Raw genomic sequence first — 25,842 nt, forward strand, 5'->3', positions numbered from 1 at the left:
CATATCAATATCAAGTCATTCTGATGTTGCCTTCCAAAATAAAGGCCTTTTTAAATTGTCCACAATTGACCTAATTTTCAGTGATTTCAAAATGCTATAACAGTGATTTCAAAATGCTCTAAAATGGAAAAGTGCTATTTCCACAGGGTAATTCCAATTTAGATCTGCAGTACACAACCCCACAGTGATACCATATCAATATCAATTCTGATGTTGCTTTCCAAAATAAAGGCATTTTTAAATGTCCACAACTGACCTAATTTTCAGTGATTTCAAAATGCTATAACAGTAATTTCAAAATGCTCTGAAATGGAAAAGTGCTGTTTCCAAAGGGTAATTCCACTTTAGAACTACAGTACACAACCCCACAGTGATACCATATCAATATCAAGTCATTCTGATGTTGCCTTCCAAAATAAAGGCCTTTTAAAATTGTCCACAATTCACCTAATTTTCAGTGATTTCAAAATGCTCTAAAATGGAAAAGTGCTATTTCCACAGGGTAATTCCAATTTAGATCTTCAGTATACAACCCCACAGTGATACCATATCAATATCAAGTCATTCTGATGTTGCTTTCCAAAATAAAGGCATTTTTAAAATGTCCACAACTGACCTAATTTTCAGTGATTTCAAAATGCTATAACAGTGATTTCAAAATGCTCTAAAATGGAAACTTGCTGTTTCCACAGGGTAATTCCACTTTAGATCTACAGTATGAAACCCCACAGTGATACCTTATCAATATCAAGTCATTCTGATATTGCCTTCCAAAATAAAGGCCTTTTTAAATTGTCCACAATTGACCCAATTTTCAGTGATTTCAAAATGCTATAACAGTAATTTCAAAATGCTCTGAAATGGAAAAGTGCTGTTTCCAAAGGGTATATCCACTTTAGAACTACAGTATACAACCCCACAGTGATACCATATCAATATCAAGTCATTCTGATGTTGCCTTCCAAAATAAAGGCCTTTTTAAATTGTCCACAATTGACCTAATTTTCAGTGATTTCAAAATGCTATAACAGTGATTTCAAAATGCTCTAAAATGGAAAAGTGCTATTTCCACAGGGTAATTCCAATTTAGATCTGCAGTACACAACCCCACAGTGATACCATATCAATATCAATTCTGATGTTGCTTTCCAAAATAAAGGCATTTTTAAATGTCCACAACTGACCTAATTTTCAGTGATTTCAAAATGCTATAACAGTAATTTCAAAATGCTCTGAAATGGAAAAGTGCTGTTTCCAAAGGGTAATTCCACTTTAGAACTACAGTACACAACCCCACAGTGATACCATATCAATATCAAGTCATTCTGATGTTGCCTTCCAAAATAAAGGCCTTTTAAAATTGTCCACAATTCACCTAATTTTCAGTGATTTCAAAATGCTCTAAAATGGAGAAGTGCTATTTCCACAGGGTAATTAAAATTTAGATCTTCAGTATACAACCCCACAGTGATACCATATCAATATCAAGTCATTCTGATGTTGCTTTCCAAAATAAAGGCATTTTTAAAATGTCCACAACTGACCTAATTTTCAGTGATTTCAAAATGCTATAACAGTGATTTCAAAATGCTCTAAAATGGAAACTTGCTGTTTCCACAGGGTAATTCCAATTTAGGTCTACAGTATACAACCCCACAGTGATACCATATCAATATCAACTCATTCTGATGTTAATTTCCAAAATAAAGGCCTTTTTAAATTGTCCACAATTGACCTAATTTTCAGTTATTTCAAAATGCTATAACAGTAATTTCAAAATGCTCTGAAATGGAAAAGTGCTGTTTCCAAAGGGTAATTCCACTTTAGAACTACAGTACACAACCCCACAGTGATACCATATCAATATCAAGTCATTCTGATGTTGCCTTCCAAAATAAAGGCCTTTTAAAATTGTCCACAATTCACCTAATTTTCAGTGATTTCAAAATGCTCTAAAATGGAAAAGTGCTATTTCCACAGGGTAATTCCAATTTAGATCTTCAGTATACAACCCCACAGTGATACCATATCAATATCAAGTCATTCTGATGTTGCTTTCCAAAATAAAGGCATTTTTAAAATGTCCACAACTGACCTAATTTTCAGTGATTTCAAAATGCTATAACAGTGATTTCAAAATGCTCTAAAATGGAAACTTGCTGTTTCCACAGGGTAATTCCAATTTAGGTCTACAGTATACAACCCCACAGTTATACCATATCAATATCAACTCATTCTGATGTTAATTTCCAAAAAAGGCCTTTTTAAATTGTCCACAATTGACCTAATTTTCAGTTATTTCAAAATGCTATAACAGTGAATTCAAAATGCTCTAAAATGGAAAATTGCTGTTTCCACAGGTTAATTCCACTTTAGATCTACAGTATACAACCCCAATGTGATACCATATCAATATCAAGTCATTCTGATGTTGCTTTCCAAAATAAAGGCCTTTTAAAATTGTCCACAATTGACCTAATTTTCAGTGATTTCAAAATGCTCTAAAATGGAAACTTGCTGTTTCCACAGGGTAATTCCAATTTAGGTCTACAGTATACAACCCCACAGTGATACCATATCAATATCAACTCATTCTGATGTTAATTTCCAAAATAAAGGCCTTTTTAAATTGTCCACAATTGACCTAATTTTCAGTTATTTCAAAATGCTATAACAGTGAATTCAAAATGCTCTAAAATGGAAAATTGCTGTTTCCACAGGTTAATTCCACTTTAGATCTACAGTATACAACCCCACAGTGATACCATATCAATATCAAGTCATTCTGATGTTGCTTTCCAAAATAAAGGCCTTTTAAAATTGTCCACAATTGACCTAATTTTCAGTGATTTCAAAATGCTCTAAAATAGAAAAGTGCTATTTCCACAGGGTAATTCCAATTTAGATCTGCAGTACACAACCCCACAGTGATACCATATCAACATCAAGTAATTCTGATGTTGCTTTCCAAAATAAAGGTATTTTTAAATTGTCCACAACTGACCTAATTTTCAGTGATTTCAAAATGCTATAACAGTGATTTCAAAATGCTCTAAAATGGAAAATTGCTGTTTCCACAGGGTAATTCCACTTTAGATCTACAGTATGAAACCCCACAGTGATACCATATCAATATCAAGTCATTCTGATATTGCCTTCCAAAATAAAGGCCTTTTAAAATTGTCCACAATTGACCCAATTTTCAGCGATTTCAAAATGCTATAACAGTAATTTCAAAATGCTCTGAAATGGAAAAGTGCTGTTTCCAAAGGGTATATCCACTTTAGAACTACAGTATACAACCCCACAGTGATACCATATCAATATCAAGTCATTCTGATGTTGCCTTCCAAAATAAAGGCCTTTTTAAATTGTCCACAATTGACCTAATTTTCAGTGATTTCAAAATGCTATAACAGTGATTTCAAAATGCTCTAAAATGGAAAAGTGCTATTTCCACAGGGTAATTCCAATTTAGATCTGCAGTACACAACCCCACAGTGATACCATATCAATATCAATTCTGATGTTGCTTTCCAAAATAAAGGCATTTTTAAATGTCCACAACTGACCTAATTTTCAGTGATTTCAAAATGCTATAACAGTAATTTCAAAATGCTCTGAAATGGAAAAGTGCTTTTTCCAAAGGGTAATTTCACTTTAGAACTACAGTACACAACCCCACAGTGATACCATATCAATATCAAGTCATTCTGATGTTGCCTTCCAAAATAAAGGCCTTTTAAAATTGTCCACAATTCACCTAATTTTCAGTGATTTCAAAATGCTCTAAAATGGAAAAGTGCTATTTCCACAGGGTAATTCCAATTTAGATCTTCAGTATACAACCCCACAGTGATACCATATCAATATCAAGTCATTCTGATGTTGCTTTCCAAAATAAAGGCATTTTTAAAATGTCCACAACTGACCTAATTTTCATTGATTTCAAAATGCTATAACAGTGATTTCAAAATGCTCTAAAATGGAAACTTGCTGTTTCCACAGGGTAATTCCACTTTAGATCTACAGTATGAAACCCCACAGTGATACCATATCAATATCAAGTCATTCTGATATTGCCTTCCAAAATAAAGGCCTTTTTAAATTGTCCACAATTGACCCAATTTTCAGTGATTTCAAAATGCTATAACAGTAATTTCAAAATGCTCTGAAATGGAAAAGTGCTGTTTCCAAAGGGTATATCCACTTTAGAACTACAGTATACAACCCCACAGTGATACCATATCAATATCAAGTCATTCTGATGTTGCCTTCCAAAATAAAGGCCTTTTTAAATTGTCCACAATTGACCTAATTTTCAGTGATTTCAAAATGCTATAACAGTGATTTCAAAATGCTCTAAAATGGAAAAGTGCTATTTCCACAGGGTAATTCCAATTTAGATCTGCAGTACACAACCCCACAGTGATACCATATCAATATCAATTCTGATGTTGCTTTCCAAAATAAAGGCATTTTTAAATGTCCACAACTGACCTAATTTTCAGTGATTTCAAAATGCTATAACAGTAATTTCAAAATGCTCTGAAATGGAAAAGTGCTGTTTCCAAAGGGTAATTCCACTTTAGAACTACAGTACACAACCCCACAGTGATACCATATCAATATTAAGTCATTCTGATGTTGCCTTCCAAAATAAAGGCCTTTTAAAATTGTCCACAATTCACCTAATTTTCAGTGATTTCAAAATGCTCTAAAATGGAAAAGTGCTATTTCCACAGGGTAATTCAAATTTAGATCTTCAGTATACAACCCCACAGTGATACCATATCAATATCAAGTCATTCTGATGTTGCTTTCCAAAATAAAGGCATTTTTAAAATGTCCACAACTCACCTAATTTTCAGTGATTTCAAAATGCTATAACAGTGATTTCAAAATGCTCTAAAATGGAAACTTGCTGTTTCCACAGGGTAATTCCGATTTAGGTCTACAGTATACAACCCCACAGTGATAGCATATCAATATCAACTCATTCTGATGTTAATTTCCAAAATAAAGGCCTTTTTAAATTGTCCACAATTGACCTAATTTTCAGTTATTTCAAATGCTATAACAGTAATTTCAAAATGCTCTGAAATGGAAAAGTGCTGTTTCCAAAGGGTAATTCCACTTTAGAACTACAGTACACAACCCCACAGTGATACCATATCAATATCAAGTCATTCTGATGTTGCTTTCCAAAATAAAGGCATTTTAAAATGTCCACAACTGACCTAATTTTCAGTGATTTCAAAATGCTATAACAGTGATTTCAAAATGCTCTAAAATGGAAACTTGCTGTTTCCACAGGGTAATTCCACTTTAGATCTACAGTATGAAACCCCACAGTGATACCATATCAATATCAAGTCATTCTGATATTGCCTTCCAAAATAAAGGCCTTTTTAAATTGTCCACAATTGACCCAATTTTCAGTGATTTCAAAATGCTATAACAGTAATTTCAAAATGCTCTGAAATGGAAAAGTGCTGTTTCCAAAGGGTATATCCACTTTAGAACTACAGTATACAACCCCACAGTGATACCATATCAATATCAAGTCATTCTGATGTTGCCTTCCAAAATAAAGGCCTTTTTAAATTGTCCACAATTGACCTAATTTTCAGTGATTTCAAAATGCTATAACAGTGATTTCAAAATGCTCTGAAATGGAAAAGTGCTGTTTCCAAAGGGTAATTCCACTTTAGAACTACAGTACACAACCCCACAGTGATACCATATCAATATTAAGTCATTCTGATGTTGCCTTCCAAAATAAAGGCCTTTTTAAATTGTCCACAATTCACCTAATTTTCAGTGATTTCAAAATGCTCTAAAATGGAAAAGTGCTATTTCCACAGGGTAATTCCAATTTAGATCTTCAGTATACAACCCCACAATGATACCATATCAATATCAAGTCATTCTGATGTTGCTTTCCAAAATAAAGGCATTTTTAAAATGTCCACAACTGACCTAATTTTCAGTGATTTCAAAATGCTATAACAGTGATTTCAAAATGCTCTAAAATGGAAACTTGCTGTTTCCACAGGGTAATTCCACTTTGGATCTACAGTATGAAACCCCACAGTGATACCATATCAATATCAAGTCATTCTGATATTGCCTTCCAAAATAAAGGCCTTTTTAAATTGTCCACAATTGACCCAATTTTCAGTGATTTCAAAATGCTATAACAGTAATTTCAAAATGCTCTGAAATGGAAAAATGCTGTTTCCAAAGGGTATATCCACTTTAGAACTACAGTATACAACCCCACAGTGATACCATATCAATATCAAGTCATTCTGATGTTGCCTTCCAAAATAAAGGCCTTTTTAAATTGTCCACAATTGACCTAATTTTAAGTGATTTCAAAATGCTATAACGGTGATTTCAAAATGCTCTAAAATGGAAAAGTGCTATTTCCACAGGGTAATTCCAATTTAGGTCTACAGTATACAACCCCACAGTGATACCATATCAATATCAACTCATTCTGATGTTAATTTCCAAAATAAAGGCCTTTTTAAATTGTCCACAATTGACCTAATTTTCAGTTATTTCAAAATGCTATAACAGTAATTTCAAAATGCTCTGAAATGGAAAAGTGCTGTTTCCAAAGGGTAATTCCACTTTAGAACTACAGCACACAACCCCACAGTGATACCATATCAATATCAAGTCATTCTGATGTTGCCTTCCAAAATAAAGGCCTTTTAAAATTGTCCACAATTCACCTAATTTTCAGGGATTTCAAAATGCTCTAAAATGGAAAAGTGCTATTTCCACAGGGTAATTCCAATTTAGATCTTCAGTATACAACCCCACAGTGATACCATATCAATATCAAGTCATTCTGATGTTGCTTTCCAAAATAAAGGCATTTTTAAAATGTCCACAACTGACCTAATTTTCAGTGATTTCAAAATGCTATAACAGTAATTTCAAAATGCTCTGAAATGGAAAAGTGCTGTTTCCAAAGGGTATATCCTCTTTAGAACTACAGTATACAACCCCACAGTGATACCATATCAATATCAAGTCATTCTGATGTTGCCTTCCAAAATAAAGGCCTTTTTAAATTGTCCACAATTGACCTAATTTTCAGTGATTTCAAAATGCTATAACAGTGATTTCAAAATGCTCTAAAATGGAAAAGTGCTATTTCCACAGGGTAATTCCAATTTAGATCTGCAGTACACAACCCCACAGTGATACCATATCAATATCAATTCTGATGTTGCTTTCCAAAATAAAGGCATTTTTAAATGTCCACAACTGACCTAATTTTCAGTGATTTCAAAATGCTATAACAGTAATTTCAAAATGCTCTGAAATGGAAAAGTGCTGTTTCCAAAGGGTAATTCCACTTTAGAACTACAGTACACAACCCCACAGTGATACCATATCAATATCAAGTCATTCTGATGTTGCCTTCCAAAATAAAGGCCTTTTAAAATTGTCCACAATTCACCTAATTTTCAGTGATTTCTAAATGCTCTAAAATGGAAAAGTGCTATTTCCACAGGGTAATTCCAATTTAGATCTTCAGTATACAACCCCACAGTGATACTATATCAATATCAAGTCATTCTGATGTTGTTTTCCAAAATAAAGGCATTTTTAAAATATCCACAACTGACCTAATTTTCAGTGATTTCAAAATGCTATAACAGTGATTTCAAAATGCTCTAAAATGGAAACTTGCTGTTTCCACAGGGTAATTCCACTTTAGATCTACAGTATGAAACCCCACAGTGGTACCATATCAATATCAAGTCATTCTGATATTGCCTTCCAAAATAAAGGCCTTTTTAAATTGTCCACAATTGACCCAATTTTCAGTGATTTCAAAATACTATAACAGTAATTTCAAAATGCTCTGAAATGGAAAAGTGCTGTTTCCAAAGGGTATATCCACTTTAGAACTACAGTATACAACCCCACAGTGATACCATATCAATATCAAGTCATTCTGATGTTGCCTTCCAAAATAAAGGCCTTTTTAAATTGTCCACAATTGACCTAATTTTCAGTGATTTCAAAATGCTATAACAGTGATTTCAAAATGCTCTAAAATGGAAAAGTGCTATTTCCACAGGGTAATTCCAATTTAGATCTGCAGTACACAACCCCACAGTGATACCATATCAATATCAATTCTGATGTTGCTTTCCAAAATAAAGGCATTTTAAATGTCCACAACTGACCTAATTTTCAGTGATTTCAAAATGCTATAACAGTAATTTCAAAATGCTCTGAAATGGAAAAGTGCTGTTTCCAAAGGGTAATTTCACTTTAGAACTACAGTACACAACCCCACAGTGATACCATATCAATATCAAGTCATTCTGATGTTGCCTTCCAAAATAAAGGCCTTTTAAAATTGTCCACAATTCACCTAATTTTCAGTGATTTCAAAATGCTCTAAAATGGAAAAGTGCTATTTCCACAGGGTAATTCCAATTTAGATCTTCAGTATACAACCCCACAGTGATACCATATCAATATCAAGTCATTCTGATGTTGCTTTCCAAAATAAAGGCATTTTTAAAATGTCCACAACTGACCTAATTTTCATTGATTTCAAAATGCTATAACAGTGATTTCAAAATGCTCTAAAATGGAAACTTGCTGTTTCCACAGGGTAATTCCAATTTAGATCTGCAGTACACAACCCCACAGTGATACCATATCAATATCAATTCTGATGTTGCTTTCCAAAATAAAGGCATTTTTAAATGTCCACAACTGACCTAATTTTCAGTGATTTCAAAATGCTATAACAGTAATTTCAAAATGCTCTGAAATGGAAAAGTGCTGTTTCCAAAGGGTAATTCCACTTTAGAACTACAGTACACAACCCCACAGTGATACCATATCAATATTAAGTCATTCTGATGTTGCCTTCCAAAATAAAGGCCTTTTTAAATTGTCCACAATTCACCTAATTTTCAGTGATTTCAAAATGCTCTAAAATGGAAAAGTGCTATTTCCACAGGGTAATTCCAATTTAGATCTTCAGTATACAACCCCACAGTGATACCATATCAATATCAAGTCATTCTGATGTTGCTTTCCAAAATAAAGGCATTTTTAAAATGTCCACAACTGACCTAATTTTCAGTGATTTCAAAATGCTATAACAGTGATTTCAAAATGCTCTAAAATGGAAACTTGCTGTTTCCACAGGGTAATTCCAATTTAGGTCTACAGTATACAACCCCACAGTGATACCATATCAATATCAACTCATTCTGATGTTAATTTCCAAAATAAAGGCCTTTTTAAATTGTCCACAATTGACCTAATTTTCAGTTATTTCAAAATGCTATAACAGTGAATTCAAAATGCTCTAAAATGGAAAATTGCTGTTTCCACAGGTTAACTCCACTTTAGATCTACAGTATACAACCCCAATGTGATACCATATCAATATCAAGTCATTCTGATGTTGCTTTCCAAAATAAAGGCCTTTTAAAATTGTCCACAATTGACCTAATTTTCAGTGATTTCAAAATGCTCTAAAATAGAAAAGTGCTATTTCCACAGGGTAATTCCAATTTAGATCTGCAGTACACAACCCCACAGTGGTACCATATCAATATCAAGTCATTCTGATATTGCCTTCCAAAATAAAGGCCTTTTTAAATTGTCCACAATTGACCCAATTTTCAGTGATTTCAAAATGCTATAACAGTAATTTCAAAATGCTCTGAAATGGAAAAATGCTGTTTCCAAAGGGTGTATCCACTTTAGAACTACAGTATACAACCCCACAGTGATACCATATCAATATCAAGTCATTCTGATGTTGCCTTCCAAAATAAAGGCCTTTTTAAATTGTCCACAATTGACCTAATTTTAAGTGATTTCAAAATGCTATAACAGTGATTTCAAAATGCTCTAAAATGGAAAAGTGCTATTTCCACAGGGTAATTCCAATTTAGATCTGCAGTACACAACCCCACAGTGATACCATATCAATATCAATTCTGATGTTGCTTTCCAAAATAAAGGCATTTTTAAATGTCCACAACTGACCTAATTTTCAGTGATTTCAAAATGCTATAACAGTAATTTCAAAATGCTCTGAAATGGAAAAGTGCTGTTTCCAAAGGGTAATTCCACTTTAGAACTACAGTACACAACCCCACAGTGATACCATATCAATATCAAGTCATTCTGATGTTGCCTTCCAAAATAAAGGCCTTTTAAAATTGTCCACAATTCACCTAATTTTCAGTGATTTCAAAATGCTCTAAAATGGAGAAGTGCTATTTCCACAGGGTAATTCAAATTTAGATCTTCAGTATACAACCCCACAGTGATACCATATCAATATCAAGTCATTCTGATGTTGCTTTCCAAAATAAAGGCATTTTTAAAATGTCCACAACTGACCTAATTTTCAGTGATTTCAAAATGCTATAACAGTGATTTCAAAATGCTCTAAAATGGAAACTTGCTGTTTCCACAGGGTAATTCCAATTTAGGTCTACAGTATACAACCCCACAGTGATACCATATCAATATCAACTCATTCTGATGTTAATTTCCAAAATAAAGGCCTTTTTAAATTGTCCACAATTGACCTAATTTTCAGTTATTTCAAAATGCTATAACAGTAATTTCAAAATGCTCTGAAATGGAAAAGTGCTGTTTCCAAAGGGTAATTCCACTTTAGAACTACAGCACACAACCCCACAGTGATACCATATCAATATCAAGTCATTCTGATGTTGCCTTCCAAAATAAAGGCCTTTTAAAATTGTCCACAATTCACCTAATTTTCAGGGATTTCAAAATGCTCTAAAATGGAAAAGTGCTATTTCCACAGGGTAATTCCAATTTAGATCTTCAGTATACAACCCCACAGTGATACCATATCAATATCAAGTCATTCTGATGTTGCTTTCCAAAATAAAGGCATTTTTAAAATGTCCACAACTGACCTAATTTTCAGTGATTTCAAAATGCTATAACAGTAATTTCAAAATGCTCTGAAATGGAAAAGTGCTGTTTCCAAAGGGTATATCCTCTTTAGAACTACAGTATACAACCCCACAGTGATACCATATCAATATCAAGTCATTCTGATGTTGCCTTCCAAAATAAAGGCCTTTTTAAATTGTCCACAATTGACCTAATTTTCAGTGATTTCAAAATGCTATAACAGTGATTTCAAAATGCTCTAAAATGGAAAAGTGCTATTTCCACAGGGTAATTCCAATTTAGATCTGCAGTACACAACCCCACAGTGATACCATATCAATATCAATTCTGATGTTGCTTTCCAAAATAAAGGCATTTTTAAATGTCCACAACTGACCTAATTTTCAGTGATTTCAAAATGCTATAACAGTAATTTCAAAATGCTCTGAAATGGAAAAGTGCTGTTTCCAAAGGGTAATTCCACTTTAGAACTACAGTACACAACCCCACAGTGATACCATATCAATATCAAGTCATTCTGATGTTGCCTTCCAAAATAAAGGCCTTTTAAAATTGTCCACAATTCACCTAATTTTCAGTGATTTCTAAATGCTCTAAAATGGAAAAGTGCTATTTCCACAGGGTAATTCCAATTTAGATCTTCAGTATACAACCCCACAGTGATACCATATCAATATCAAGTCATTCTGATGTTGTTTTCCAAAATAAAGGCATTTTTAAAATGTCCACAACTGACCTAATTTTCAGTGATTTCAAAATGCTATAACAGTGATTTCAAAATGCTCTAAAATGGAAACTTGCTGTTTCCACAGGGTAATTCCACTTTAGATCTACAGTATGAAACCCCACAGTGGTACCATATCAATATCAAGTCATTCTGATATTGCCTTCCAAAATAAAGGCCTTTTTAAATTGTCCACAATTGACCCAATTTTCAGTGATTTCAAAATACTATAACAGTAATTTCAAAATGCTCTGAAATGGAAAAGTGCTGTTTCCAAAGGGTATATCCACTTTAGAACTACAGTATACAACCCCACAGTGATACCATATCAATATCAAGTCATTCTGATGTTGCCTTCCAAAATAAAGGCCTTTTTAAATTGTCCACAATTGACCTAATTTTCAGTGATTTCAAAATGCTATAACAGAGATTTCAAAATGCTCTAAAATGGAAAAGTGCTATTTCCACAGGGTAATTCCAATTTAGATCTGCAGTACACAACCCCACAGTGATACCATATCAATATCAATTCTGATGTTGCTTTCCAAAATAAAGGCATTTTTAAATGTCCACAACTGACCTAATTTTCAGTGATTTCAAAATGCTATAACAGTAATTTCAAAATGCTCTGAAATGGAAAAGTGCTGTTTCCAAAGGGTAATTCCACTTTAGAACTACAGTACACAACCCCACAGTGATACCATATCAATATCAAGTCATTCTGATGTTGCCTTCCAAAATAAAGGCCTTTTAAAATTGTCCACAATTCACCTAATTTTCAGTGATTTCAAAATGCTCTAAAATGGAAAAGTGCTATTTCCACAGGGTAATTCCAATTTAGATCTTCAGTATACAACCCCACAGTGATACCATATCAATATCAAGTCATTCTGATGTTGCTTTCCAAAATAAAGGCATTTTTAAAATGTCCACAACTGACCTAATTTTCAGTGATTTCAAAATGCTATAACAGTGATTTCAAAATGCTCTAAAATGGAAACTTGCTGTTTCCACAGGGTAATTCCAATTTAGGTCTACAGTATACAACCCCACAGTGATACCATATCAATATCAACTCATTCTGATGTTAATTTCCAAAATAAAGGCCTTTTTTAATTGTCCACAATTGACCTAATTTTCAGTTATTTCAAAATGCTATAACAGTGAATTCAAAATGCTCTAAAATGGAAAATTGCTGTTTCCACAGGTTAACTCCACTTTAGATCTACAGTATACAACCCCAATGTGATACCATATCAATATCAAGTCATTCTCATGTTGCTTTCCAAAATAAAGGCCTTTTAAAATTGTCCACAATTGACCTAATTTTCAGTGATTTCAAAATGCTCTAAAATAGAAAAGTGCTATTTCCAAAGGGTAATTCCACTTTAGAACTACAGTATACAACCCCACAGTCATACCATATCAATATCAAGTCATTCTGATTTTGCCTTCCAAAATAAAGGCCTTTTTAAATTGTCCACAATTGACCTAATTTGCAGTGATTTCAAAATGCTATAACAGTGATTTCAAAATGCTCTAAAATGGAAAAGTGCTATTTCCACAGGGTAATTCCAATTTAGATCTGCAGTACACAACCCCACAGTGATACCATATCAATATCAAGTAATTCTGATGTTGCTTTCCAAAATAAAGGCATTTTTAAATGTCCACAACTGACCTAATTTTCAGTGATTTCAAAATGCTATAACAGTAATTTCAAAATGCTCTGAAATGGAGAAGTGCTGTTTCCAAAGGGTAATTCCACTTTAGAACTACAGTTTACAACCCCACAGTGATACCATATCAATATCAAGTCATTCTGATGTTGCCTTCCAAAATAAAGGCCTTTTTAAATTGTCCACAATTCACCTAATTTTCAGTGATTTCAAAATGCTCTAAAATGGAAAAGTGCTATTTCCACAGGGTATTTCCAATTTAGATCTGCAGTACACAACCCCACAGTGATACCATATCAATATCAAGTCATTCTGATGTTGCTTTCCAAAATAAAGGCATTTTTAAATGTCCACAACTGACCTAATTTTCAGTGATTTGAAAATGCTATAACAGTGATTTCAAAATGCTCTAAAATGGAAAATTGCTGTTTCCACAGGGTAATTCCACTTTAGATCTACAATATGAAACCCCACATTGATACATATCAATATCAAGTCATTCTGATGTTGCCTTCCAAAATAAAGGCCTTTTTAAATTGACCACAATTGACCCAATTTTCAGTTATTTCAAAATGCTAAAACAGTAATTTCAAAATGCTCTGAAATGGAAAAGTGCTGTTTCCAAAGGGTAATTCCACTTTAGAACTACAGTATACAACCCCACAATTATACCATATCAATATCAAGTCATTCTGATGTTGCCTTCCAAAATAAAGGCCTTTTTAATTTGTCCACAATTGACCTAATTTGCAGTGATTTCAAAATGCTATAACAGTGATTTCAAAATGCTCTAAAATGGAAAAGTGCTATTTCCACAGGGTAATTCCAATTTAGATCTGCAGTACACAACCCCACAGTGATACCATATCAATATCAAGTAATTCTGATGTTGCTTTCCAAAATAAAGGCATTTTTAAATGTCCACAACTGACCTAATTTTCAGTGATTTCAAAATGCTATAACAGTAATTTCAAAATGCTCTGAAATGGAGAAGTGCTGTTTCCAAAGGGTAATTCCACTTTAGAACTACAGTATACAACCCCACAGTGATACCATATCAATATCAAGTCATTCTGATGTTGCCTTCCAAAATAAAGGCCTTTTTAAATTGTCCACAATTCACCTAATTTTCAGTGATTTCAAAATGCTCTAAAATGGAAAAGTGCTATTTCCACAGGGTATTTCCAATTTAGATCTGCAGTACACAACCCCACAGTGATACCATATCAATATCAAGTCATTCTGATGTTGCTTTCCAAAATAAAGGCATTTTTAAATGTCCACAACTGACCTAATTTTCAGTGATTTGAAAATGCTATAACAGTGATTTCAAAATGCTCTAAAATGGAAAATTGCTGTTTCCACAGGGTAATTCCACTTTAGATCTACAATATGAAACCCCACATTGATACATATCAATATCAAGTCATTCTGATGTTGCCTTCCAAAATAAAGGCCTTTTTAAATTGTCCACAATTGACCCAATTTTCAGTGATTTCAAAATGCTATAACAATAATTTCAAAATGCTCTGAAATGGAAAAGTGCTGTTTCCAAAGGGTAATTCCACTTTAGAACTACAGTATACAACCCCACAGTGATACCATATCAATATCAAGTCATTCTGATGTTGCCTTCCAAAATAAAGACCTTTTTAAATTGTCCACAATTGACCTAATTTTCAGTGATTTCAAAATGCTATAACAGTGATTTCAAAATGCTCTAAAATGGAAAAGTGCTATTTCCACAGGGTAATTCCAATTTAGATCTGCAGTACACAACCCCACAGTGATACCATATCAATATCAAGTAATTCTGATGTTGCTTTCCAAAATAAAGGCATTTTTAAATGTCCACAACTGACCTAATTTTCAGTGATTTCAAAATGCTATAACAGTAATTTCAAAATGCTCTGAAATGGAGAAGTGCTGTTTCCAAAGGGTAATTCCACTTTAGAACTACAGTATACAACCCCACAGTGATACCATATCAATATCAAGTCATTCTGATGTTGCCTTCCAAAATAAAGGCCTTTTTAAATTGTCCACAATTCACCTAATTTTCAGTGATTTCAAAATGCTCTAAAATGGAAAAGTGCTATTTCCACAGGGTAATTCCAATTTAAATCTGCAGTACACAACCCCACAGTGATACCATATCAATATCAAGTCATTCTGATGTTGCTTTCCAAAATAAAGGCATTTTTAAATGCCCACAACTGACCTAATTTTCAGTGATTTCAAAATGCTATAACAGTAATTTCAAAATGCTCTGAAATGGAAAAGTGCTGTTTCCAAAGGGTAATTCCACTTTAGATCTACAGTATACAACCCTACAGTGATACCATAACAATATCAAGTCATTCTGATGTTGCTTTCCAAAATAAAGGCCTTTTTAAATTGTCCACAATTGACCTAATTTTCAGTCCACAATTGACCTAATTTTCAGTGAATTCAAAATGCTCTAAAATGGAAAAGTGCTATTTCCACAGGGTAATTCCAATTTAGATCTGCAGTACACAACCCCACAGTGATACCATATCAATATCAAGTAATTCTGATGTTGCTTTCCAAAATAAAGGTATTTTTTCCAACACTATAGAACCCCTCAGTGACACCCTATCCATATCAAGTCATTCTGATTGTGCTTTCCAAAATAAAGGCCTTTTTAAATGGTCCACAATTGACCTACATTTAACGATTTCAAATGTCGTATATGGGCAATTTAAAAAGTTCTTTATTTTGGAAAGCACCATCTGTCACGATACTATGGTGTGGACCCAAAATGCAGTACCCAGGATGACACGGAGGCAGGGATGAAGATTTTAAGTAAAAAGTCTTTATTTGTGGGGTGAGCCAAAAACCAAGGTTAATCCAAACTGTAAGTCAAAATCCAAAAGGCCAAAAATCCAAAGGTCAAAAAGCAGATATTAAGGTTAATCCAAACTGTAAGTCAAAATCCAAAAGGCCAAAAATCCAAAGGTCAAAAAGCAGATATTATCTGAGGATCAAGATACTCTAGTTTAAACACAGAGGGACGAAACTGACAGAATCACACAAACATTAATGGACCGACAAGAACACAGAGACAGACAGGGCTTAAATACACTGGGAGGAGCAATCAGGGAAAATGGCAGCAGGTGTGTGAAGTGAGAGCTGGAGGGAAGACAGGTGAACCTAATAATCAAAATGGGAAACAGAAACAGAGGGCCAAATAACCCTAAGAAACTAAGACACCAAAACTAATCCTAAAGGCTGCAGGAAGGACTAACACACACACACACACACACACACACACACACACACACACACACACACACACACACACACACACCAATGTACTTATATATAAACAGGAAAGGGGAATGGACAAGCACACACACACACACACACACACACACACACACACACACACACAAACACTGAGCAGGAGACTGAATCTCACACACACGTTGAGCTGGGGACAAAGAAGCTGGGGACTACAAGGACACAGAATGTAAATGAGACCTGGAGGACCTGGGGATGAATGAGATGACACAAGACCTGGGAGGAATAGACTTAAAGGACTACAAACATAAGACACTAAACTGACACGCAGAAAAGGACACATGAGGGCGCCAAAGAGCTACAACATAAGACACATAACAGGGATGCAGACAAGGACACATGAGGGCACTAAGAGAGCACAAGGGGAGAACCTGGAGTGGAGCACAAGAGGAGCTGGGGAACAAAGGGACACAAGAGGGAATCTAGAGAGGGATGGAGGACACCAGGAGGCACATAAAGGAGGGGGCAGATGCAGACCATGACAGTACCCCCCCCCCCCCTCCAAGGGCGGATACCAGACGACCACAAGACAGACAAACACCACAAGCAAAAGACAAGGCAAAAACAAGACACGAAACAACCAGAGGGAGGGAGAGGAGGGAGCAAACAAAACACAACCCAAAAAGGGGCAGGCGAGGAGGGAACAGGAGACCCTGGGAGGCCGGCGACGGGGAAACCGGAGGCGGGATGAGGGAAGCCTAGGGGGCCGGCGACGGGGAATCAGGAGGCGGGACCAAAGATGCCCAGGGGGCCAGTGACGGGGAACAGGGGTCTTAGAGGAGGATGACGAGGAAGGAACTCCGGAGCCCGGGGAGACTGGAAGGCTTGAAACTGAGAGACTTGTGGAGACTGGAAGGCCAGAGACGGGGGAACTTGTGGTGACTGGAAGGCCAGAGACGGGGGAACTTGTGGTGACTGGAAGGCCAGAGACGGGGGAACTTGTGGTGACTGGAAGGCCAGAGACGGGGGAACTTGTGGTGACTGGAAGGCCAGAGACGGGGGAACTTGTGGTGACTGGAAGGCCAGAGACGGGGGCACTTGTGGTGACTGGAAGGCCAGAGACTGGGGAACTTGTGGTGACTGGAAGGCCAGAGACTGGGGAACTTGTGGTGACTGGAAGGCCAGAGACTGGGGAACTTGTGGTGAGTGGAACTCTTGAGGCTTCTGGGAACGGAGCGACGTCTGCTTCAGAGCCGGGCGAGTCTGCTTCAGAGCCGGAGGGGGCGACGTCGGCTTCAGAGCCGGGCGCGTCTGCTTCAGAGCCGGAGGGGGCGACGTCTGCTTCAGAGCCGGAGGGGGCGACGTCGGCTTCAGAGCCGGGCGCGTCTGCTTCAGAGCCGGAGGGGGCGACGTCGGCTTCAGAGCCGGAGGGGGCGACGTCGGCTTCAGAGCCGGAGGGGGCGACGTCGGCTTCAGAGCCGGGCGCGTCTGCTTCAGAGCCGGAGGGGGCGCCGTCGGCTTCAGAGCCGGAGGAGGTGACGTCTGCTTCGGGGCCCGGGGACGTGGAAGCGCCGTCTACTTCAGAGCCGGAGGGAGCGACGTCTGCTTCGGGGCCCGGGGACGTGGGAGCGCCGTCTGCTTCAGAGCCGGAGGGAGCGACGTCTGCTTCGGGGCCCGGGGACGTGGGAGCGCCGTCTGCTTCAGAGCCGGAGGGAGCGACGTCTGCTTCGGGGCCCGGGGACGTGCGAGCGCCGTCTGCTTCAGAGCCGGAGGGGGCGATGTCGGCTTCAGAGCCGGGCGCGTCTGCTTCAGAGCCGGAGGGGGCGCCGTCGGCTTCAGAGCCGGAGGAGGCGACGTTTGCTTCGGGGCCCGGGGACGTGGAAGCGCCGTCTGCTTCGGGGCCCGGGGACGTGGGAACGCCGTCTGCTTCGGGGCCCGGGGACGTGGGAGCGTCTGCTTCGGGGCCCGGGGACGTGGGAGCGTCTGCTTCGGGGCCCGGGGAGCGTCTGCTTCGGGGCTCGAGCCGGGTACGTCTGCTTCGGGGCTCGAGCCGGGTACGTCTGCTTCGGGGCTCGAGCCGGGTACGTCTGCTTCGGGGCTCGAGCCGGGTACGTCTGCTTCGGGGCTCGAGCCGGGTACGTCTGCTTCGGGGCGCGAGCCGGGTGGCGTCCGCTTCTGTACCACCGCTGAGGCGAGGTGCGATGCGTCCACCTGGACCACCGCTGAGGCGAGGTGCGATGCGTCCACCTGGACCACCGCTGAGGCGAGTTGCGATGCGTCCACCTGGACCACCGCTGAGGCGAGGTGCGATGCGTCCCCTTGGACCACCGCTGAGGCGAGGTGCGATGCGTCCCCTTGGACCACCGCTGAGGCGAGGTGCGATGCGTCCCCTTGGACCACCGCTGAGGCGAGGTGCGATGCGTCCCCTTGGACCACCGCTGAGGCGAGGTGCGATGCGTCCCCTTGGACCACCGCTGAGGCGAGGTGCGACTCAGACGCAGGTCTCCGAGTAGGGGCCTCTGAGATAGGCGGCACCACTCTGGCCTCAGGAGAGTGCTGGTGATGGCGTTGTCGTCTACGATGAGCACGACTCCTAGGAGGTGCGGGGGTGACTTCAACAGGTGCGGAGGAAGTGATACAGCCCACCGGAGATGAAGTGGTGGCGCTGTCAGAACCTGGTGAGGGTGTGGTGGTGTACTCCATCTGAGAAACTGAGGTGGCATCAACATGCATAGGAGAGATTGAAATGAATCCGGTTCTGATGGTCTGAGATGGGGAGTTGATGCAGTCCGGATCAGGTGAGGGTGTGGCGGTGTGACACATCGGAGAGGAAGTGGTGGCCCTGTCAGGACCTGGTGAGGGTGTGGCGGTGTGACCCATCTGAGATGCTGAGGTGGCATCAGCGACTGGTGGAGGAGGATCTCGGTCAAAAGTGCGGAGGAGCAATGCAGCAAAGTCCCAAAAAGACACAGCCTTAAGATCCTCTACGTCAAAACGGTCAGCAACCCACCGCGTGGCTTTACCCCTCAACCAGAGCACCATATACGACACCTTGTTGAACTCTGAAGATTCCAAGTCCAAACAACGGGCACAGTCCCGAATGAAACCCATACAAAGGTCTGGATCACCGTCATAATAGAACATCTCCTGTGTACCTGGAGTTCCTGCTGGGTCCTGTTCTGGTCGGTCCATTCTGTCGCGATACTATGGTGTGGACCCAAAATGCAGTACCCAGGATGACACGGAGGCAGGGATGAAGATTTTAAGTAAAAAGTCTTTATTTGTGGGGTGAGCCAAAAACCAAGGTTAATCCAAACTGTAAGTCAAAATCCAAAAGGCCAAAAATCCAAAGGTCAAAAAGCAGATATTAAGGTTAATCCAAACTGTAAGTCAAAATCCAAAAGGCCAAAAATCCAAAGGTCAAAAAGCAGATATTATCTGAGGATCAAGATACTCTAGTTTAAACACAGAGGGACGAAACTGACAGAATCACACAAACATTAATGGACCGACAAGAACACAGAGACAGACAGGGCTTAAATACACTGGGAGGAGCAATCAGGGAAAATGGCAGCAGGTGTGTGAAGTGAGAGCTGGAGGGAAGACAGGTGAACCTAATAATCAAAATGGGAAACAGAAACAGAGGGCCAAAAAACCCTAAGAAACTAAGACACCAAAACTAATCCTAAAGGCTGCAGGAAGGACTAACACACACACACACACACACACACACACACACACACACCAATGTACTTATATATAAACAGGAAAGGGGAATGGACAAGCACACACACACACACAAACACTGAGCAGGAGACTGAATCTCACACACACGTTGAGCTGGGGACAAAGAAGCTGGGGACTACAAGGACACAGAATGTAAATGAGACCTGGAGGACCTGGGGATGAATGAGATGACACAAGACCTGGGAGGAATAGACTTAAAGGACTACAAACATAAGACACTAAACTGACACGCAGAAAAGGACACATGAGGGCGCCAAAGAGCTACAACATAAGACACATAACAGGGATGCAGACAAGGACACATGAGGGCACTAAGAGAGCACAAGGGGAGAACCTGGAGTGGAGCACAAGAGGAGCTGGGGAACAAAGGGACACAAGAGGGAATCTAGAGAGGGATGGAGGACACCAGGAGGCACATAAAGGAGGGGGCAGATGCAGACCATGACACCATCAGAATGACTTGATATTGATACTGTATCAATGTGGGGTTGTATACGGTTGATCTAAAGTGGAACTACCCAGTGGAAACAGCAATTTTCCATTTTAGAGCATTTTGAAATTTTTTATTTAATTTTTAGATTTTTTTGAATTGTCCATACACGACCAAACTTTCAGTGATTTCAAAATGCTCTAAAATGGAAACTTGCTGTTTCCACTGGGTCATTCCACTTTAGATCAACAGTATGCAACCTCTCAGTGATACCCTACCCATATCAAGTCATACTGATGGTGCTTTCCAAAATAAAGGCCTTTTTAAATTGCCCATGTACGACCAAACTTTCAGTTATTTCAAAATGCTCTAAAATGGAAAATTTCTGTTTCCACTGGGTCATTCCACTTTAGATCAACAGTATACAATCAAACAGTGATACCATGTAAATATGAAATCATTCTGATGGTGCTTTGCAAAATAAAGGCCTTTTTAAATGGTCCACAATTGACCTACCTTTAACGATTTCAAATGTCGTATATGGGCAATTTAAAAAGGCCTTCATTTTGGAAAGCACCATCAGAATGACTTGATATTGATACTGTATCACTGTGGGGTTTTATACGGTTGATCTAAAGTGGAATGACCCAGTGGAAACAGCAATTTTCAATTTTAGAGCATTTTGAAATTTTTAATTTAATTTTTAGATTTTTTTGAATTGCCCATACACGACCAAACTTTCAGTGATTTCAAAAAGCTCTAAAATGGAAACTTGCTGTTTTCACTGGGTCTTTCCAGTTTAGATCAACAGTATACAACCCCACAGTGATACCATGTCAATATGAAATCATTCTGATGGTGCTTTCCTAAATAAAAGCCTTTTTAAATTGCCCATATACTGTCGTGATCTGCCCCAGCCTCCCTGACTGTGTCTCTCCTGCCCTGATTTGCCTAATTGTTCTCACCTGTCCCTGATTACTCTGCCCATGCGTTCCTGATTCCCTTATGTATTTAAACCTCCCAACTGGTTGTTGTCTTTGTCGGTTCATTGTCGTTGTCCATGTTCGTTCGTCCTGTTGCTCCCGTCCTACAATAAACAGCTTTTTATTTTTTTACATCCGTCTGCCTGCTCATCTGCCTCCGGAACCCACCACCACACATGGTCTGCCACCTCCACCCGCAGAACATGACAGAATGAACCGACCAAACCTGGACCTGTGGTGAGCTAACACATCTGTTCCTGGAGGATTATTTTTTTCTTTTTTGTCCCTTTCAGTTGTTGGAGATTTCTGGCCTAGAGTTTGTGTGTTTGGCGCATCCTACCTGTTCTCGGGTTGGTCGAAGTTCCTCTGGGAGACCCTGGTGCATCCTATTTATCTTCGGGGTGGCCAGGGTCATTCTCCTCCAGCTGTTTTTGCCCCGTCCCGTTCTTCTCCTGAAGCCGCGGATCCTGGAGCCTCAAGGGAATTACACCCCCTACGCATGCCATTATTCTCCGGTGTGGTAGGGTTGGTCTCCTTGCTCTTTTCCGGTGCGTCCTGGAGCCTCAAGGGAGCTACACCCCCTGCGCACGCCATTGTTCTCTGGTGTGGTAGGGCTGGTCTCCCCGCTCTTCTCCGGCTTCCCTTCACCCGAGCCTCCACCGATGGACCCAGCAGATCGGGATGTGCACCTGCTCTGATTCGGATGTCGAGTACCTGCCGCCGAGCTGGGCTTCTACATGTCGCTCCCGCTGCTCTACCATTTCCTGGTCCACGCCTGCAGGTTCTCCACGCAGCAGTTCCTGCTGGGGCCTATGCCTACTGTTGCAGTTCCTGCTGGGTCCCACGCCTGCAGCTGCAGTTCGTCTCTGTGTTCCTGGTGTCCTGTATTCCTGGAGTCAAGTGTTCGTGTCAAGTCTACTCAAGTCTGCGTGTCCAGTCCAAGTCATCGTGTCAAGTCAAGTCATCGTGTCAAGTCAAGTCATCGTGTCAAGTCCAAGTCATTGTGTCGAGTCCAAGTCATTGTGTCGAGTCCAAGTCATCGTGTCGAGTCCCCAAGTCCAAGTGTTCGAGTGCCCAAGTCCAAGTGTTCGAGTCCCTGTGCCCAGTCCTTGAGTCCCATGTCTTCTGGTCCGAGTTTCCCTGGTGTTCTTGGACACATCTGTTTGGTCGTAAGACGGAGTGCCACCTGAACCGAGAGGCCCCTGCTCCGCAGCCCTGGATGGTGTTCCTTGTTCCCTGGTCTCGTCTTCTGTGTTCCCTTGTCATATTTGCCCTGGTCTGGTCTTCGTTCGTGCCCGTGTCTCCTGTGTTTTGTGGCTTGTGGGCGTCTGGTATCCACCCCTTGAGGGGGGGGGGGGGGGGGGGGGGGTACTGTCATGATCCGCCCCAGCCTCCCTGACTGTGTCTCTCCTGCCCTGATTTGCCTAATTGTTCTCACCTGTCCCTGATTACTCTGCCCATGTGCTCCTGATTCCCTTGTGCATTTAAACCTCCCTCCTGGTTGTTGTCTTTGTCGGTTCATTGTCGTTGTCCATGTTTGTTTGTCCTGTTGCTCCCGTCCTACAATAAACAGATTTTTATTTTTTACATCCGTCTGCCTGCTCATCTGCCTCCGGAACCCACCACCACACATGGTCTGCCACCTCCACCCGCAGAACATGACATATATGACCAAACTTTCAGTGATTTCAAAATGCTCTAAAATGGAACATTGCTGTTTCCAATGGGTCATTTCACTTTAGATCAACAGTATAAAACCCCACAGTGATACCATATCAATATCAAGTCATTCTGTTGGTGCTTTCCAAAATTAAGGCCTTTTTAAATTGCCCATTTACGACCAAACTTTCAGTGATTTCAAAAAGCTCTAAAATGGAAAATTGCTGTTTCCACTGGGTCATTCCACTGTAACGTGAGGAAATATGGGTTTTCTGTCACAAAGGTGGTGTTGGACTCAGCTGGGTCAAAGCTGGGTCGCTGAGAACTTTCACCCACAGATTAAGACCTGAACGCCAGCGAGTCTGGGAGGAAACCATAACATCTGCCACCTGCAGTACCAGAAGAAGGAGTTCTCATGGACAAGTAGTCATAACATAACAAGTCTTAAAACTTTGTTTCTTGATTTTAATGTTAAAGTAACCATTATCATTTTGCTCATTATAAATGTGTTTAATCAAATGAATGGTTCTTATGCTTTGGGTAATTATAAGAGATTTAATGAATCCATACTTAATTAGTTAATGTTTGAGAGTGGTTGTTACTGACCTTCACACACACTCAAGCACACAAACACTCACACACACCCACACACAGATTCTCACAGTAAACTCCAAAACACATTTGATGACGCACACGTTTTGCTTTGAGAGGAGAAAGGCTTTTGGTAAGTTTCAGGCTTATGATTTCAGTTCGTGCTTGACAACGAAAGAGAGAGGACGTGTGAACAACCGCTGAAAGGGGGAGAGCCGGTTGGCTCGTTTCTTCCCCCCCTTTTCTCACGCTGTTCCTGCCAAGCCAGGCAGAATAGCTGAATCGCAACTTCTAACGCAGACTCATTACCGAGTCTTTTGATTTCTGAGTGAATTAACTTAAGAAAGCGCATCGACAAAACGCTCTACCATCCACGTGTACCGAGGGCAACTCTGGACCGGTTCCGTTCGACACCTACGTGTCAGCTGCCGGTGTCATCTGGATGAACCACAACATCCTCCACGGCCCGGATCCGAAAGAGGGTCCACAAGAGTTCGGTGAGACAGAGCACGGTGTTTAGCATTTGATGCAGTTCTCTGATAAGACCTAAGTTTATCCAAACCATCACTTCACTCAGACACCTATTCTTCCTGAAGCAAAATCAGATGCACACACGCATTCATCTCACCTCATGTTCAATTCTCACGACACTTTGCACACACACACACGCATCCATAACCACATCCTATTACTCTCAATCTTCATTCACCAACAGAAGTTCTATTTGAGCAAGAACAGCATATCAACTGTTAAAGATTGTCCCACAAGTTGCCAATGTTGATTGTTATCTCCTGTTTGTCAATTTCAAAATCATTAGTTTAATTTGAAGAATTAAAACTTTTAATTGTCAAACTGGTTTCCTCATTGAACTGAAACACAGACACACAGATATTATCGTCAGTTTATCGATGAAAAAACCTTTGAGTCTTCTTAACAATATAAAATTTGGTTATTGATTCATTAAAATTAATATTCCGAATTAATACGTAGCATGGTTCCTCTTTCATCATAAAAGAGCATAAAACCACAACGCTACAATATAACTGAGTAAAGACAGTTTCTCTTTACAATATGGCTGAGCCAACCAATTTTCTTTACAAATATGGCGAGTGTATCCAGACTTCTATATCTGCGATATATCTGATTTCGAACATCACAAAGCTCTGTGTTTCACTTTGATGTCTTATTTTGAAAAAAAAAAACGGAAATTATTCCGCTGAAGTCACTCTTCCGGGAGACGTCCTGGTGGAAACTTGACGGTGGAAGATCGCCGATCTCAAATTGTCCGCAAATTACAGACAGTACTTTGATTTATCCCATCTTCGCCTTCGGAGGGAACGTGTGAGTTGTGCTTTTGACTAAATTCTGCCCATTTTGACGCAACGCCGCGTCTCTCATCTCTTCAGGTCGGAAAGCTGCATTTCCGCTCTGAAACTTGCTGGGTGAGCTACCGTGAGCAGCTTCTCCTCAATCCTAAAATTAAGACTAAATTCTCCGAATTCTCGGAAACCCTTCGTCTCAGTGTGTTGACACTGTGGGCGAGCTATTGTGGAAGATATTTCCATTACCTAGGCGACTGATCGAAGCCAAATCTAACCGACATGCTCGTTGGCACCTACCGTAGCTTAACTTGCTAGGTAAACACTGTAAGTCGGGTTATTGCCGTCGCGCGTTACTGCATCCAGATTGCGTACGCTTTAAAGTCCGTTTTAGCAGCAGAGCGAGATGCCTGCTAGTTAATCGGGCAAATTTAAGTCTGGTCGCTACAGACGAAAAGCTAGACCTAGCCGGAGAGCTAAG

This window comes from Nothobranchius furzeri, chromosome 4, assembly GCF_043380555.1.
Source record: "Nothobranchius furzeri strain GRZ-AD chromosome 4, NfurGRZ-RIMD1, whole genome shotgun sequence".
Lineage (NCBI taxonomy): Eukaryota > Metazoa > Chordata > Actinopteri > Cyprinodontiformes > Nothobranchiidae > Nothobranchius > Nothobranchius furzeri.